Below are 15,291 nucleotides of genomic sequence, written 5' to 3' on the forward strand. Positions count from 1 at the left end.
CTCCACGGCGACCTCCCTAAACGACATCACAGAGAATCACAAATCAGCAGCAGTACTTGTTGGATTTCAAGGCTTTATTTTTTAATGTCTTTCCTTGCATGGGCAACAATGGAATCACAAACACCGTCGTATCGGCTGTTTGTTGCCGTTTTAAAGCTTACTTTTCAAGGCTATCAAACAGAATAAGACTCCTTCTCATCCGACTCGGTTTGCGACCTCAGGTCCGTCAGGCTAGACAAAATTGCGATTTTAGCGTATTACGACGCCAATTAGCAACTATATATTAGCATGGCCAGGTCCAGAGTTTTCTTCGACATTACTGCCGATGGAGATAGCCTCGGTAGAATAGTCATGGAGTTGCGGAAAGATGTCGTGCCCAAGACAGCAGAAAACTTCCGTGCACTCTGCACTGGTGAGAAGGGCTTTGGCTTCAAGGGCTCCTCCTTCCACCGTATCTATAAGGACTTCAAGTGTCAGGGAGGCGATTTCACCTGTGGTGACGGAACTGGTGGAAAGAGCATCTATGGCGAGAAGTTTGCTGATGAGAACTTCAGCCTGAAGCACACTGGTCCTGGAATCCTGTCCATGGCCAACGCTGGTCCCAACACCAATGGCTCCCAGTTTTTCATCTGCACAGTGAAGACCGACTGGTTGGATGGACAGCATGTGGTATTTGGATCTGTAGTTGAGGGAATGGATGTCGTCAAGGCAATGGAGCTACTCGGTAGTAAGAATGGCAAAACCGCCAAGAAGGTCATTATCAGTAATTGTGGTCAACTGTAGAAAGACCCCCTTTTCAGCGCCAGTCATTTTATCCCCTAGAGACTGGTAGTAGAATCTTTAAGTGTCAGAGAAGGTGATTTGTATTGTGGTATGTGTATTATGTTTACATCTATAGACTGTAGAGAGAAATCTCTGTAAAATCACTCGGTAAAAAACACGTAAGTTGACGTCCTTGGTGACTGATTTCTATGGGATGTAAGTACAATTCATACCAGCGACTTGATTCAATTCAATATTTCACATGTCAGGTCAGCAGTGTTATTTTATTGTCTAAATTAGAAGAGGAAAAAAAAAAGGATATGTGTCTTTTAGACAATTATTTTTTATTTAGCACATTTCTCTTAAAGTAATGGCAAAACAGTATGTACTTGTTTCTGATATGTTACATAATATGTTGCATGAGATGTATATGGATCATACTGACACATGGTAAATTGATAATATTTACACACACAAAAAAAGTGAGACGAAATAGCTTGAAATGATGAACGGTGCCCCACCCCATTTTTTGTTACATATTCTGAGAGTTGCAGGTCTTATCTGATTAGTCATCAAAACTGGCAAATATAGTCTCTGTATCTATTGATGGTATATGCGCGTACCGCTTCCCTTTCAGTCTATAATATGTGACCCTGCACCACAAAACAAAACAAAAAAGTCGCCAGACATGGATTTTTAGCTAGAGCATATCGTAAAAGAGCAGACTTCAAGCTTCAAAATGATGTACAACTCAAATCAAATGGACTCTCCTACCCTATCTAAATATTGGAAAGAAAGCACACAATCCAGAAAAGTGTGAACTGAGAAAAGAGGCTCTAAAGCGCAGGGTCTATTCAAGCGTTATAATCTTCACCAACCCGTGCTACCTGTGCAATGAATGGGAGAAAAAAAAACAGGTTTGAAACAACCGGTTTAAAAACAATGAAGAGATTATCAGATTAAGCTGAAATTGGGCATGTTATTTACATATTCTCTCCATAATAAATGCTAACTTTCAAAGCAGTTGTATCATCCTTTCTAAAGTTATTAGAGTTGAAAGTAAAGAGTGTGTACAAGTTTTTTTAAGAAACGAAAGGGAGACTCTAAAGACACACCTTATCACACTACTAGTATAGTATTCTGAAAAAGAAGTGTTCAAGATTAAACAAGATAAAACACACTTTCCTGTTCATTTTATGTGACCCTGCACCACAAAACACCAAAAAAAGTCGCCAAATATGGATTTGTAGTTCAGGGCACATTCTGAAAGGGCAGACTCTAAGCTTAAAAATGATGTATAACTCAATTCAAATGGATTCTCCTAACCTACATTAATATTGAAAAGAAAAAGCACACTCTGGAAAAGTTTGAACTAAGGAAAGAGACTGTGAAGTACAATCTATTCAAGTTCCTAATCTTTACTAAGCCGTGCTGCCCGAGCCATGATTGGGACAAAAAAACTTGATGTAAAGCATTGTAGCTACAACAATGAAGGGATTATCAGATTAAGCTTGAAGCATGCTTGATATACACATTCTGTTCATAATAAATCTCAACTTTAAAGTAATGGCATTATCTTTTCAAATGTTATTAGAGTTGAAAGTGAAGAGTGTACAAAGGATTTTCAAGAAATTAAAAGTGGCCTCTAACAAAAACCTGATCGCACTACTTTACCAAAAAAGGGGTTGTAGAAAAACTGCTGAAAACCCACTTTCACATTCAAGTTATGATCCCAAACTTAGGGATAATGTAGAAGAAGAATAGCTCTTTCAGAAAATATTGAAAACTCAAAACTGACTCGGTTGACCTGTTTCACCTTTCTTTAAAATCAAGGGGTGCGACTTTTTGTTTGTTTTGTGATGCATGGTCACTTGTGATGTCAAACTTTAGCATAATGTAGAAGAAGACTTGCTCTTTCAGAAAAATATATAAAAGTCCTCACCCAAATTCAGTGGTTGCGACTTTTTGTTCGTTTTGTGGTGTACGGTGACATATTACAGATAACTTTGTAAAATTTACATGATTTCATCATAAAGTGTCAAATTTCTTCAAGCATAATTCACACAATCTTGACTAACTCACTATGTGACACGTGTATGTAAGCAGTTTCATTTTGATGAGGTCATCACTTTGAGACTGAACATAGACTGAAGTTAAGTTGTAAAATCTATACGTATTAGATGATGGCGTCATATTTTGTCAAACCTCTTTGAGCATATCTCGTACATTCTTCACGGTTATTTTGAGACAGATTTCAGCATGTTAAAGTTCATTTAAGTTAATCGCTTAATAGTGAAGTTATTTGTTGACGTCATCACTACAGAAAGAATGGATTAAAGTTAAAAGGGATGACTAGTAACTGAACAGTGGGAATCAGTAAGAATGCTGGGAATGACTGTTCCCGTTCTTGTGGAATTCATTTAAGAGTACATTAGGATATCTATTGTTGTGTGAAAATCATTTGCTTCAGAACGGTCTCATATTCAAGTAATGTGCATGTCAGGAAAGGAATATATTTGCTCGAGTCTTATATATCCATTAATTTTGTATAAAAGTTCGTTAGGTCATTGACGTCTCTCTTAGGACACCCCAGACAATATACATATAAGAAAATCACTTAATTGGAGTCAGTTATGCCGTATCACATCACTGTGTTAGGAGTGAGGCGAGCTCATCCGGCTGTGAAGTTAGGTCAATGATATTCAGGAATATGATTAGGTGCTAGGGAAGTCCCAATCTAGTAAGTAGAGATAGTTTGCTTTGTGAGGATGATTTTTAATGCATACTTCTGTCTGAGTCCTATGTTAATTGATTTTAGCTGTTTGTGTATAAGTACGGATGATTACGAAATATTAGTAGAGAAACACTTTGGTTAGAACGTAAGGCACACATCGTTACGGGGCTTGAAATGACGTTGGCGAGCGGGACTGTTATGCTGAGGGGACTACCGGCACGAACCGAGGGACGAACTTCGCTTCCTGAGCCACACCGCCTGAGCCACACCTACTGAGCCACGCTTGCTGAGTCACAACCCGCTGACGACCTGCGGTCTACCGGGCACAACGCTGGCGCAGTAGCAACTACCGGGGGGGGGGGGGGGGGGCATGAATTCGGAACTCAGAGCAGTATAGCCAAATGTTACGTGTTTGTTTATACTTTGTAATGTATTTGATATTTGATATCAAATCTTCGATTTTGTAAACAAAACCAAAACTTGATTATTACTATTATTAAAGATATTGCTTCAACTGTACTCGATTTGCTTCAGTTTGAATGCTTACGTGTCAAAGTCGCAGAGTAAATAACAAAAAAGGTTGCTTATGTGACAGTGTAATGCCCCGTAACTGTACAGGCATACCTGCACACTACTTCAGGGGCGTCACCAGCTTTTTTTCAAGGGGGGTGCGTTTTGACACTAAATATTTACGAGATTTTTTGGACAGACATTTGGAATATAGGAAGCTCTCAATCCCTAGACCTGGGGGAGGTATGACCAGCGAGGTGGCGTCGAAGTGACCAAGCGGGGAAAGGATGTCCAAAATCTGCACTTTAGAGCATCCCCTAAACGATATGTGCGTGTTTGTTTGTGTGTATGTATTATGTACATGGAAAAGTTAGGAATTAGCCCAGGTCAAGTCTTTTTATTGGCAATGCAAGACATTCTTATATAGACTAGTATGTAAAGCAACACTGCAAAATCAATGATCTAGCTTTGATATAACGAAGCGTAAGGTACAAAGGTGTAAATTCTACATCACATTGCGCAACATTGTAGCGACTCTTCGTTCGGATGTACTGACTACACTGCGCACATCCTGCTTATATGCAGAATGCCAACCAGGAATCACAATCTTTTGTCGGGTCCGGGCTTTTTGAACAGTGTTTCACACTATATACCTATTTAATTATGGTTAAAAGATATCATATAAAAATATATTATTTCTGGATCACCCTTTCATTCAAAAGCAGTTTACTAACACTTGAACTACTATTTCGGTATTTTTTTTTTTTTACCAGCGGATTGGGAGGGGGGCGCACCCCCCCCCCTCCGTTGTTACGCCACTGCTTTTAGGTGAAATAATTGGACAGATTTCTTGAATTCTAACAAAAAAGCAAGAAAATCTTTTCATCGCGGGAATTATGATTATGTGGGGTGGGGCAAATGGTGCGCTTGCCTTCCAATATTTTATGGGGGCAACGTTTTTGTTTTCTTTCAAGAGCAAGAAAATCTTCTCATTTCGGGAATCATTAATTATGGGGGGGAGGGGGCAAAACTAAAATATGCTTGCCCCTCCGTTTTTGTTTTTTTTTTTTTTTTTTTTGTTTTTTTTTTTTTTTTTAATGAGGCTAAGGCTCGCTCTTTGGCTGGCAATATGGATTCGTCAGAAGTAACGTACATAGACCCTACATATATACATGTAAGTAGCACACGTACATGCAAACGTAATAGTGCTCCGTATCGTACGGATGTACAGTACGGTCGATAAATAGTTAACACTGTAGAATACTAATAGATATGATGTATAAAATCAGTGCTGCCAGAACCAGGGGTGCGAATTGTTTTTGCCAACATTTGTGTGTGTGTGTGTGTGTGTGTGTGTGTGTGTGTGTGTGTGTGTGTCCCTGGTGCAAAATATAAAAACGAAATAGAAAAGAATAATTATTTAGCGTCCGGCGTTGAGGTCGCTCGCAGACTGATTTTTTTTTTTTTTTTTTTTTAGGATCTGAAGGGGGGTGCGTTCGCACCCAACGCACCCCCCCCCCCCCCTTGTTGACGCCCATGCTACTTTAATATGAGACTATTTTGAAGAAAATAATTTTCACACAACAATAGATATATAATGTACGCTCAAATGAATCACACAAGGATTGGAACAATCATCCCCCAGCAATCATCACTGATTCCCACTGATCAGCTACTAGCCATACCCGCTTTAAGCATGACATAGACATATATGTGATACCTCCATACCAATCATTTTATTTCTTTCTTTTTTTTTGGCAGTATGTGACCGTGCATCACAAAACCGGTAGCGCGTCTGCCTACGGGTTCGAACCCGAGTCTGGGCTGAGCAATGTTTTGTGTAAGCATACCGTCCCCTCTACCAAGAGGCAAAACACTCTGTCCCTCGGATAGGGAGGGTATAAAATGGAGGTCCCGTGTATTGGAGAGTAACAACTCATGCACTTAAAAGATCCCGCTTCATTCATTCATCTCAAAGAGCAGGGTGTTTAACCCTGTGAAGTGGACAGGTCCTACCTCACATCCAATGGGATCCCATAGAAGACCAGCTTAACCTAGCTGAATGTGGGCTATCCAGCCATCTTCTCAGATGGTAATGAATAAACAAAATAAACAAAACTAACCAACAAAAATTTGAATGAAGACTGAAAATAGGTGAAATGGGTCAACCCAACCAATCTTGAGTTTTGATATATAAAAATTTTCTGATCGAGCAAGTCTTTTTCTACTTTATAGCCTACTAGATTTTGGGATCAGAAGACACTGGTTGTATGACTTGTGTGTTGTTTAACTTGTAGGTTGTATGATTTGTAAGTGTTAGTCTCGTGACATGCTTCGAACATTAGTACTGCGTTTTAATATCAATATTTTGACATTTGAAACACAAAACAACCTTAAAGGAATGGCGCAGTTTCGGTTGATATGGATCTTCAGGTTTCCATTTTCTTAAAAGGATTTTCTTTTTTTTTCTAGAAACCTTTTTTTTTTCTTGAGAACCCTTTCATGAAATGAAAAAGAGCTTTATTGTAAAGAAATTAAAAATTTTATGTGATGAATATTGGTTTGAAATAGTTACGATATCCGTAACAATGCCCTCCTGATAGCAAGTGGGACCACCTTTTATTATAGGATTGCATTTTTGTTTTGTTTTTAGTTATTGCAGACATTTCAGATCCAATTTTCACTAAAAAAAAATGTAATTTCTCTTAGAAATACCTGCCCCTACATGTTTCAAGTTAAGTGGTTTCTTAGTACCTCGCAAAACGTTAAAAAGCTGAACCATTACATCAACGAATACAACATTATCCCTTAAATCATACATTGACATCTCTTTAAGTATACATAGATATCCTGCTTGGAAAGCGAAATAAGAATTATTGCAAAGTAAAAAGGAAAAATAAAACATTACGAACCTCCCCCCCAGAAGAAAAAGAAAAAAGAAAAAAAAATCACTAATGAATCACGCCCATAGTACATTGACGAACCTCAGAAGCACTGAACGAATTACTTTCTCATTACGAATAAAGCAATGCTGTAAATCAATCTCTGGAGGAAAATAGTTTAAAGGGATTGTGCAGTTTTGCTTGTAACCTAATTTTAGATTTTTAACATTTTTGGTGAGCTAATGAGAAACCTCTTATAAAATATGAAAGATCATGTAACTCTGTGACAAAATCAACGTTTATATGATGAAAATTGGTTTTGAAATGGCTGAGATATCCCCCCCCCAAAAAAAAAAAAAGAGTGAGTTCATAAAGTGTGGGACCCAAACTTTATTAAGATCGCTTGTATTACTTTGTTTTTGGATGTTTCAGTCATTCCAAACCCGATTTTCATCAAATAAACTTTGAATTCTTCTTGAAATGGTATGCTCTGTACTATATCATATATAAGTGTTTTTTCTTGTATCTCGCAAAAAGTTAAAAGCCCAATTTTCATCTCCACCAATACTGTGCCCTCCCTTTAAATGCGAAATATTTTGCGGATAGTTTCGAAACATGCTCTCCAGCAACATGTAGTAGAATGAAATAAAAGAGTAAATGACACAATAGGAAATCCTTAAGAATTCTTTCATTTCAATAAAAGTATTCATAACCATTCTTGAATAGAAAATAAACATTATTGTTCCACGGATTTAAGATCCCTAAATCTTTAGATTTAGGATAGTTAGGCCCAAGCATGAATACACGTGTCCTTGGGTGTATTTATCTGTGCGGGTGCATGCTTGTGTGCGTGTGTGTACAATATTAGATGGACAGTGCTATAATGTATATTACACCAGACATCCCTGAAAAGAAAGTAAACACTATTGTTCCACAGATTTACGATTATTCGACCATGTGAAAGATTATCTAAGCATGAATACACGCGTCCTTGGGTATATTTGTTTGTTTGGGTGTGTGTAGATGGTTTTTTTTTGTGTACTTCTAAGTGTAGATTCTATCAGTTCTACTACAAAATGACAAAGACAAAATGGCACAAAAAAAAATGATAGCCACATTCCACACGTTGTGAACGTTACTGCTTCTATGACAAGCCGAATTCTGGCTGATTTCGGTGTCTCTGAGAGTGCAAAATGATCACATTTTGAAAACTGCAAGGGTTGTCAAAAACGGTCCTAAAACCATGATGCATGAACCAAAAATATTCCAAGAATATGGTGCTATTCTTTTGGAAAAAGAATGGCCTTTCCAACAGTATGCAAAATAATGAAATATTTGCAACAATATTGCTGAAATTAAAAATCTTAGGCGTTCCGTTCTTTTTGGGCCACCCTGTATATATATATATATATATATATATATATATATATATATATATATATGATACACATAGGGGATACTTCAGGCAGATACATTACATGTTTATTTATTTACAGAGTTTCTACGCTGTTATTTGCTTGTAAGTTTTCTTTAATCTTTATAGAGCAAACAACATTATTTTCATAACATTTTTATAGTGTTGAATTTGTGAGGTATGTGTGTGTGTGTGTGTGTGTGTGTGTGCTCGTATATATACAGAATATCTACGTTCAAGTGCTTTGATTTCCAGAAAGTTCCTAACCGGTTCGTTTCACCTTGTGTAACCATATCATCATTTTCTTTCTTTCTTTCTTTCTTTCTTTCTTTCTTCCTTTCTTTCTTTCTTCGCTCCTTTAAATTGTGTTTTCATCGAAATTTCAGTCATAATTGATAGACACTTCAACATTCCATTGATTAGAGAGTATACATTGCTTTTGAGCATTCCTCCTTATTCTAGAATTTCCTCATAGGCCTAGTTTTGATGTTTTCTTAACTTATACATTTCCTCTATGATGAATTGTAATATAATTTCTGAATTCAACTTCAGTAAAATATCTTTATGTTCCTGGTTGATATGGAAAAAAATGAATGATTTAATGCATGAATGAATGAACGAATGGATTCATTGACTGATGCATAAGTGTTAAAAATATAATGATAACAGTAGCATGTCATTAACTCATCCAAATTATGCTGCTCGACTAGTTGTTGCTTGATTTCAACCAAAGCCAATAGCGGTATGATTATGCCTATTACGAGGCTGAATAGCTTATGTGGATAAAGTCCATTTTTGTTTTGGTTTTGCAGCAAAAAGTTGTTGATACCCAAATACATTTTTTTTTTGTTGAACAAACATGTTTTAACAAACATGCTGATTTATCTAGACCCAGTCTAAGGCGTAATATACATATGTTTATCTTTCAATGAGAACACATTCCAAAATATGAAAAGCTACTTGATTTGAGACTTTTTTTTTGCAAGTGTTTTTTTTTTTCTACAACATATGAATATAGATAAGGACAGCCATATACCGTATGTCCCCCATCCCCAAACACACACACACACACACACACACACACACACACACACACACACACACAAAGGGATCCTCTGCAATGATAAGTTAAAAAAATATTAGATCAATCCAAATACAATTCAGGGCATGGAACTGTAACTTAGCTACTACCCATACGTCTGACAGAAAACCCCATCCGATTTGCTTCAGTTGTCAAAGAGAAATGAGAAGTTTTGTAGAGCATGTCAAGAATCAAGTTCTGTCCATTGTGTTTACAGATTATGCAGTTCCAAAAACACCCACTCCAAAGAATCACACCCATAACATGCTTTACAATGATCCACATTTCTTAACGGAATGGGATATTCTGCAAAATATAGCTAAGATGTTGTATTTTAAGACCCTGAAGTAGCATTTAGGGAGTTCAAACATATTGGAAGTTATCGATGCAAAATGCGATAGTATAATTGATTGGTACATACTATATAGGTATACTGTATGCCCTCAAGTAGGGAGCGATTACTTACATTTTCCTCTTTACCGAAATAACAGTTATTATCGTAACATATAATCCGTACTGTACTTTCTATTCCCCTACTCAGAAATGACATTTGTGTACATTTTCTCAGATTTGTTCAAGCTTCCAAGAAATCGATGCGATTTTGTGAAATTGTTATCTTTAGTTCATAAGTAAAACAAAAGTATTGCATTCATTTATGTCATTACACCATTTTTTTTGTAATAATCATTAAAAATAACAGCTGTGAATCAACTGTTCACAAGACTTTCTTTAGATGGCAACCAGTATTATCCAATCAGAATTTAGTTGTCAATAATTCAAAAACTAAAGCCCATAATTTCAAAAAGCTCAATAAGCATGTCCGTCCTTCTGCATAAAGTGTACGACATATATGTGAAGAATATTTTGAAGCATTCTCAAGTTACAGCAAAATTTGTAAGCAAAGGCATAATAAACGGCCATTGAAAGAAAAATATCTTTTTCGAATAGTAAAATGCATGAAAAAGTTGCATCCGTCGTACTTTCAACACAAATTTGACTTCAAAGCATAGGCAAATATATATAGTTTTTAATAATGTATGGAAACAAATTTCCCTTAAAAATAAGATGAATACAGAGAGCAAAGCCAATATTCTATAGTAGCTCTTTCGAGTATTTACAGAGCGATGGTTATTCAAAACAACCCTGGAAAAGAGCAGAGGAAAGCAACTGATTGTTTATGTTCTTAAAGGAAGTTTATTCAAGAATACCGATAAATTCCTTTCTGAAGAAGGAATATACACGTGCGCTGGATTATCCATCAAAGAATTAAGCGTACTTTTGTGTTCGTTAGCTGTTGTAAAAAAAAATGTATATGTATTATATATATATATATATATATATATATATATATATATATATAATGAAATGAAATATCATGATATGTAAATTGTATTCAAAACGTGCAGTAATGAATTAATGCTGAGGAGAGAGATGTTTGTCATTTTTTTTAATATCTTACTTTTCCTTTCCGTTTCTTCTGACAATTAGTTTAAACATTTCTTTCTTCAGATGACTGTTCCCATATTGTAATGGTTTTATTAAAGGCATTGAAAGCTCTGAATAAAACGTGTGTGTGTGTGTGTCGTTAAAATAATATAATTCACATTTTCAAAATAGAAAGTAATAAACATGCCTCTCCCTCTAAGTATCTATCTAATGCAATACTTTTTTTTACTTCTTATACCTTATCAACAATTTCACTCTTACACTGACCAAAATCATGCCATATGCTAATCATATGAAATCTCTTGCCATTAACGGATATTTTTATTGACCTAATTAAGAACGACACTTAGTTTTACGCACAAATTCCGAATGATTACTTTCTTTATTTGTTGCTTTGAAATAAACATTACTTTAAATCAACACTTAACCCTTAATAATATAATCTTTTACAATGTAGTTACCATTACAAATAAGTACAACTTATATCACATCAACGTCCACGGAAGCTCAAATTAACTTGAGAATGCGTTACCTTAGCACAAGTACGTAGAGTCGACACTGAAGTAATCCGGTCTGTTATAAAGTCTATTTATCTAGTTTTTTTTTTTTCTCGTGCAAAAAAACTTACAGTCAAAACATAGCTTCTGCTCCTGTATACTCACAACAAAGATGGATCCCATCACTCTTAACACTTCCGCTTATATCCTTGATGTTATAGAGAATATAACCTCAAATACAATATCAAACTGATTCCATGATAAAAACCAATAACAAGTCCCACTGGCATTGGCTCAATCAAGTTAACAAAATACGTAAACACAACAATAGAGTATACTTCTATATTTGCCTTTTTGTAGACAAAACACATTATAAAAAGAGAGCTACACATAGTCATTATAATCACATCGCACAGCATTATCCCTCAAACCAACCGTTCATCTGTCTACTCGGAAAATACCAATACTATAAAAAAATGCGACACATTTTCCATCCCTTATCATGTTATCTATATTCCCACTATCAAAATAGAAGACTATTAGGATAAATGCGAATTACGAAAGTTGTCTAAGAATTTGGTTTCTGTAACTGATTTCTGCATCACCATCTACCATAATAAATTTCTTGCATGTTTGATATTCTCATTCTCTGCATGTACATTATACAACTTATCGCCATTATATCAGGACAACGCGTTTAAAACTTCCTCACTCTTTCTGAAAACAACAACAACAACAACAACAACAACAACAAAAACAACGATAGCTGCGACAAAACAAAGGTTCGGCAAGCTATTATACACAACACAGTGTCAATTTCAACCTCTCCTTAGCATTAGAGCAAGTTACTAGACCTTTTCACGATGCAGTTTCCAGATGAACTCATTTATGGACATACGATATACCTTTATATGGGGTCCTGTCAATTATGCATTCTCTTTCCTTGTTTCTCGTAAATACATCAAAACAATAAACATCCAGCCTACATGAATAATCACTTATATGTAAGTAAAGTACAATACTACAACAGACACCAGGGTAATAGGCTCTAAGATATAATCTGCCTCAAACATATCTAGTTATGAAAGAATATCGATTTCAAATCCTCCGAATACTGACACGCTTGGGTGACCTTCGCAATGTCTTTAAAAATAATGATAACAGTTTTCTCTGATTAGCACGAAACAATCCAGGTGTAATTGTGAATCCTGGGTTCAACTTAATGAAGAGTGAAGATAATGGTCATGACTGACACGAGTATGTGGTCCTCCTTAGTTAGCTGTGATTACATCAGCATGACTTCGAAACAACACAGAGTTTTCGTAAAACATTCAACTTACGGAAACACCACTTGATACATAATATACGCAAATGAAGAACTTGCACATATACAACAGACCCACATGTTTTCATTTTTCAACTGCTTTGAAATGAAGCCACATTCATATCATGTTCTGTAAACAAATTGCCTTTCAAACGACACTTTACTAACAACACATCCATAAAAGGCGATGAACCATGAAGGAAATATCTTGTCATCTTTTTATTTCAGAGGCTTTAATCACTGTCCTTTCGGCCCGGCAAAATGGATAATGATATCGGGTTCAGCAAACAAACTCCTCAGGTTGTTTTCGATACTAACGTGCAAAGTCCAAGGAAAGGCTTAAAATATATCAAAATCAATACATAAATAAAGCTTTCAGGGTTCCTTCTCTTTCAAGGCTTCACCGAAATCTTCATTTCTTCGAGAATAATAGGGCCTATACACAAATTAAAGTTACCTACAACTGAGATATTCATCATTCATATAATTATTGTGAAGACATATCTCTTACCCATCCAGTAATCAAAGCAGGATATAAATGGAATAGTATGTCAAAATACAGATTACAAACAGTTTTACTAGTAATCTCTATAATTCAGTGAATTGATACTTCGCGCCGCATGAAATCTTGTTTGAATGTCTGATTTGTTTTTTGTTTTTTTCTTAATTGGGACCGACCTGCCTACATTTGGGACTGACCGCCGACGTGCCTGCAAAAATATGTCATGTAGTCTTTGCTGCCATTGAGTGACAGTAAATTGAAAAGAGAATAATATGCGAAGTAGGTGCACATGCTCACTTCTTGTGTGCTATAGGGTGTTTTCACGCTTTTTTTCTCAAGCGATCAGTAAAGGCCGTGTCACACCAGCCTTGCGTGCGACTTGCAAAGAACAATTTTGACTACCCGGAGGTCCCCGTAGATATCCGCACATGACAGTACCTAGTATGTATCTCAAAAGTAGTCGCCCGGAGGTGCGCACGCATATTTTTTTTTACCCGCAACCATGTTTAGGCCCTGTCACACCTTTCCGGGCAAGCTACACGGGCTTGTTACGTGTAGGGATTTTCTAGCATACCGGACATTCCTGAGGGCGGAAAAGGATTTGTGCGAGTCAGCGCATGTGTCTTACTTGCTGGACGCTTTATACTTGCGAGTATACTGTGTGACCTTTGTACCAGTCGCGTGGGGGCTGACAACTTAGTGAAGGAATTTCCCTAACGGAATGGCTGAAATCTCACAGAATTTCATTATCTTGGCTGCACACGGGACTGCGAAGTACCTGCGTGGGAATTGCCTGGGAAGTACTGCCGCTAAGGGTCTCCTACTGGCGTTCTGCGTGGACCTCTACGGGCATTCCCGCGACCACCCGGAAAAAGTTTTGGTCAAACTCAAAACTTGGCTGCGGTTAAATCGGACTTGCGTGAGCACCTCCGGGCAACTACGCGCAAGATACTGTCAGGTGCGGACCAAGTGCGGAAAGCTCCTTGGAGTAAATTTGTTTCCCCGCAAGTAAAGCCGCGGAAGTTCCCCCGTACGGTATGACAAGGCATGAATGAAAATTGCAAACATTCTTGTTCGCCCGCTGAAAATCTTCTACGTGCTGGAAACTACCTCCTCGCCACAAGCCCGCGTTATGGTGTGACACGGCCTTAACATCTTAGAGGGCTCAAGCGCTCCTAAATAATACCATACCGTACCAAATTATACTGAGCTAAAAATGGACGTGATGTGCCCCAATGTTTACCGTACCAAGCCAGAAGTTGTCATGAAACAAATGTTCGTGTAACATGAACCATACTTCATAATTCAATGACTTCATTCTTTGTTATTCATAAGTCCTGTTAGTGGGGTAAGCGCGACAGGAGCATGACCCTTTTGCTACAAAACATTCGACCCCTCTGATTTGAATCTATAATAGCTCATAACAATAATACAACGACATGAACGCTCCAAATTTCGGCACAGTACGGTGAAATCAGTTTCCTTCCCTTTGGTTCGCTTTATGGCTGTCTGCATAGCATGTATAAAGTTATATTAATTGGAATCGGTGGTTGTTAAGTAGTGGGTGAAAGCTTCACCTTCCCTTGCGGTTTTATGATTGAAATCCCCTTACATTCAAGACCTACCACAATGCCCGAGACACCTCTCCCAAACTTACGTGCTTGACAAGGTTCTCTAACCCAATAAAAAAAAAACAATTAAAATACAAAAACATGGATTTCCAACAACCGCAAGGCTAATTTCTTCAGAGCGTCAGAACATTAAAGTCAAAACAATACATTGGTTTTGCACCAGATACCAGGATTTTAATTCTAAGAAATGCTTGATATTTATTTCACCACCGGAAGGGAGGCAACGCCTCCCATACCGTTTCCCAGCTCCTCTCCATCCGTTGAATCTTTGTCCTTTACAGCGGCATTTCTCCGTAATAATCCTGTAGCCTTTCTGAGTCGGGCCGTCTCTTACGATCAACATACCTGGAACTACCATTACTCGATATTTTCGGTCGCTTCCTCTATAAAAAAAAGAAGAAAAAAAACAGAGCGAGAGAGAGAGAGAGAGAGAGAGAGAAGTAGAGAGAGGGAGAATCGTTGAATTATCAAAGAAATGTAAAAAAGAAACTTCAGACACCAATCATGA

The 15,291-nt window shown here is 37.1% G+C and overlaps 1 pseudogene; it reads left to right on the forward strand.

Annotated features, from left to right (window-relative positions):
* Positions 1–288: 288 nt before the first annotated feature.
* On the forward strand, positions 289–783 carry LOC139742178 (peptidyl-prolyl cis-trans isomerase A pseudogene; annotated as a pseudogene).
* Positions 784–15,291: the final 14,508 nt, after the last annotated feature.

The sequence above is a fragment of the Diadema antillarum genome, unplaced genomic scaffold, assembly GCF_040938485.1.
Source record: "Diadema antillarum isolate AM-2024a unplaced genomic scaffold, OU_Dant_1.0 seq00000983_RagTag, whole genome shotgun sequence".
Taxonomy (NCBI): domain Eukaryota; kingdom Metazoa; phylum Echinodermata; class Echinoidea; order Diadematoida; family Diadematidae; genus Diadema; species Diadema antillarum.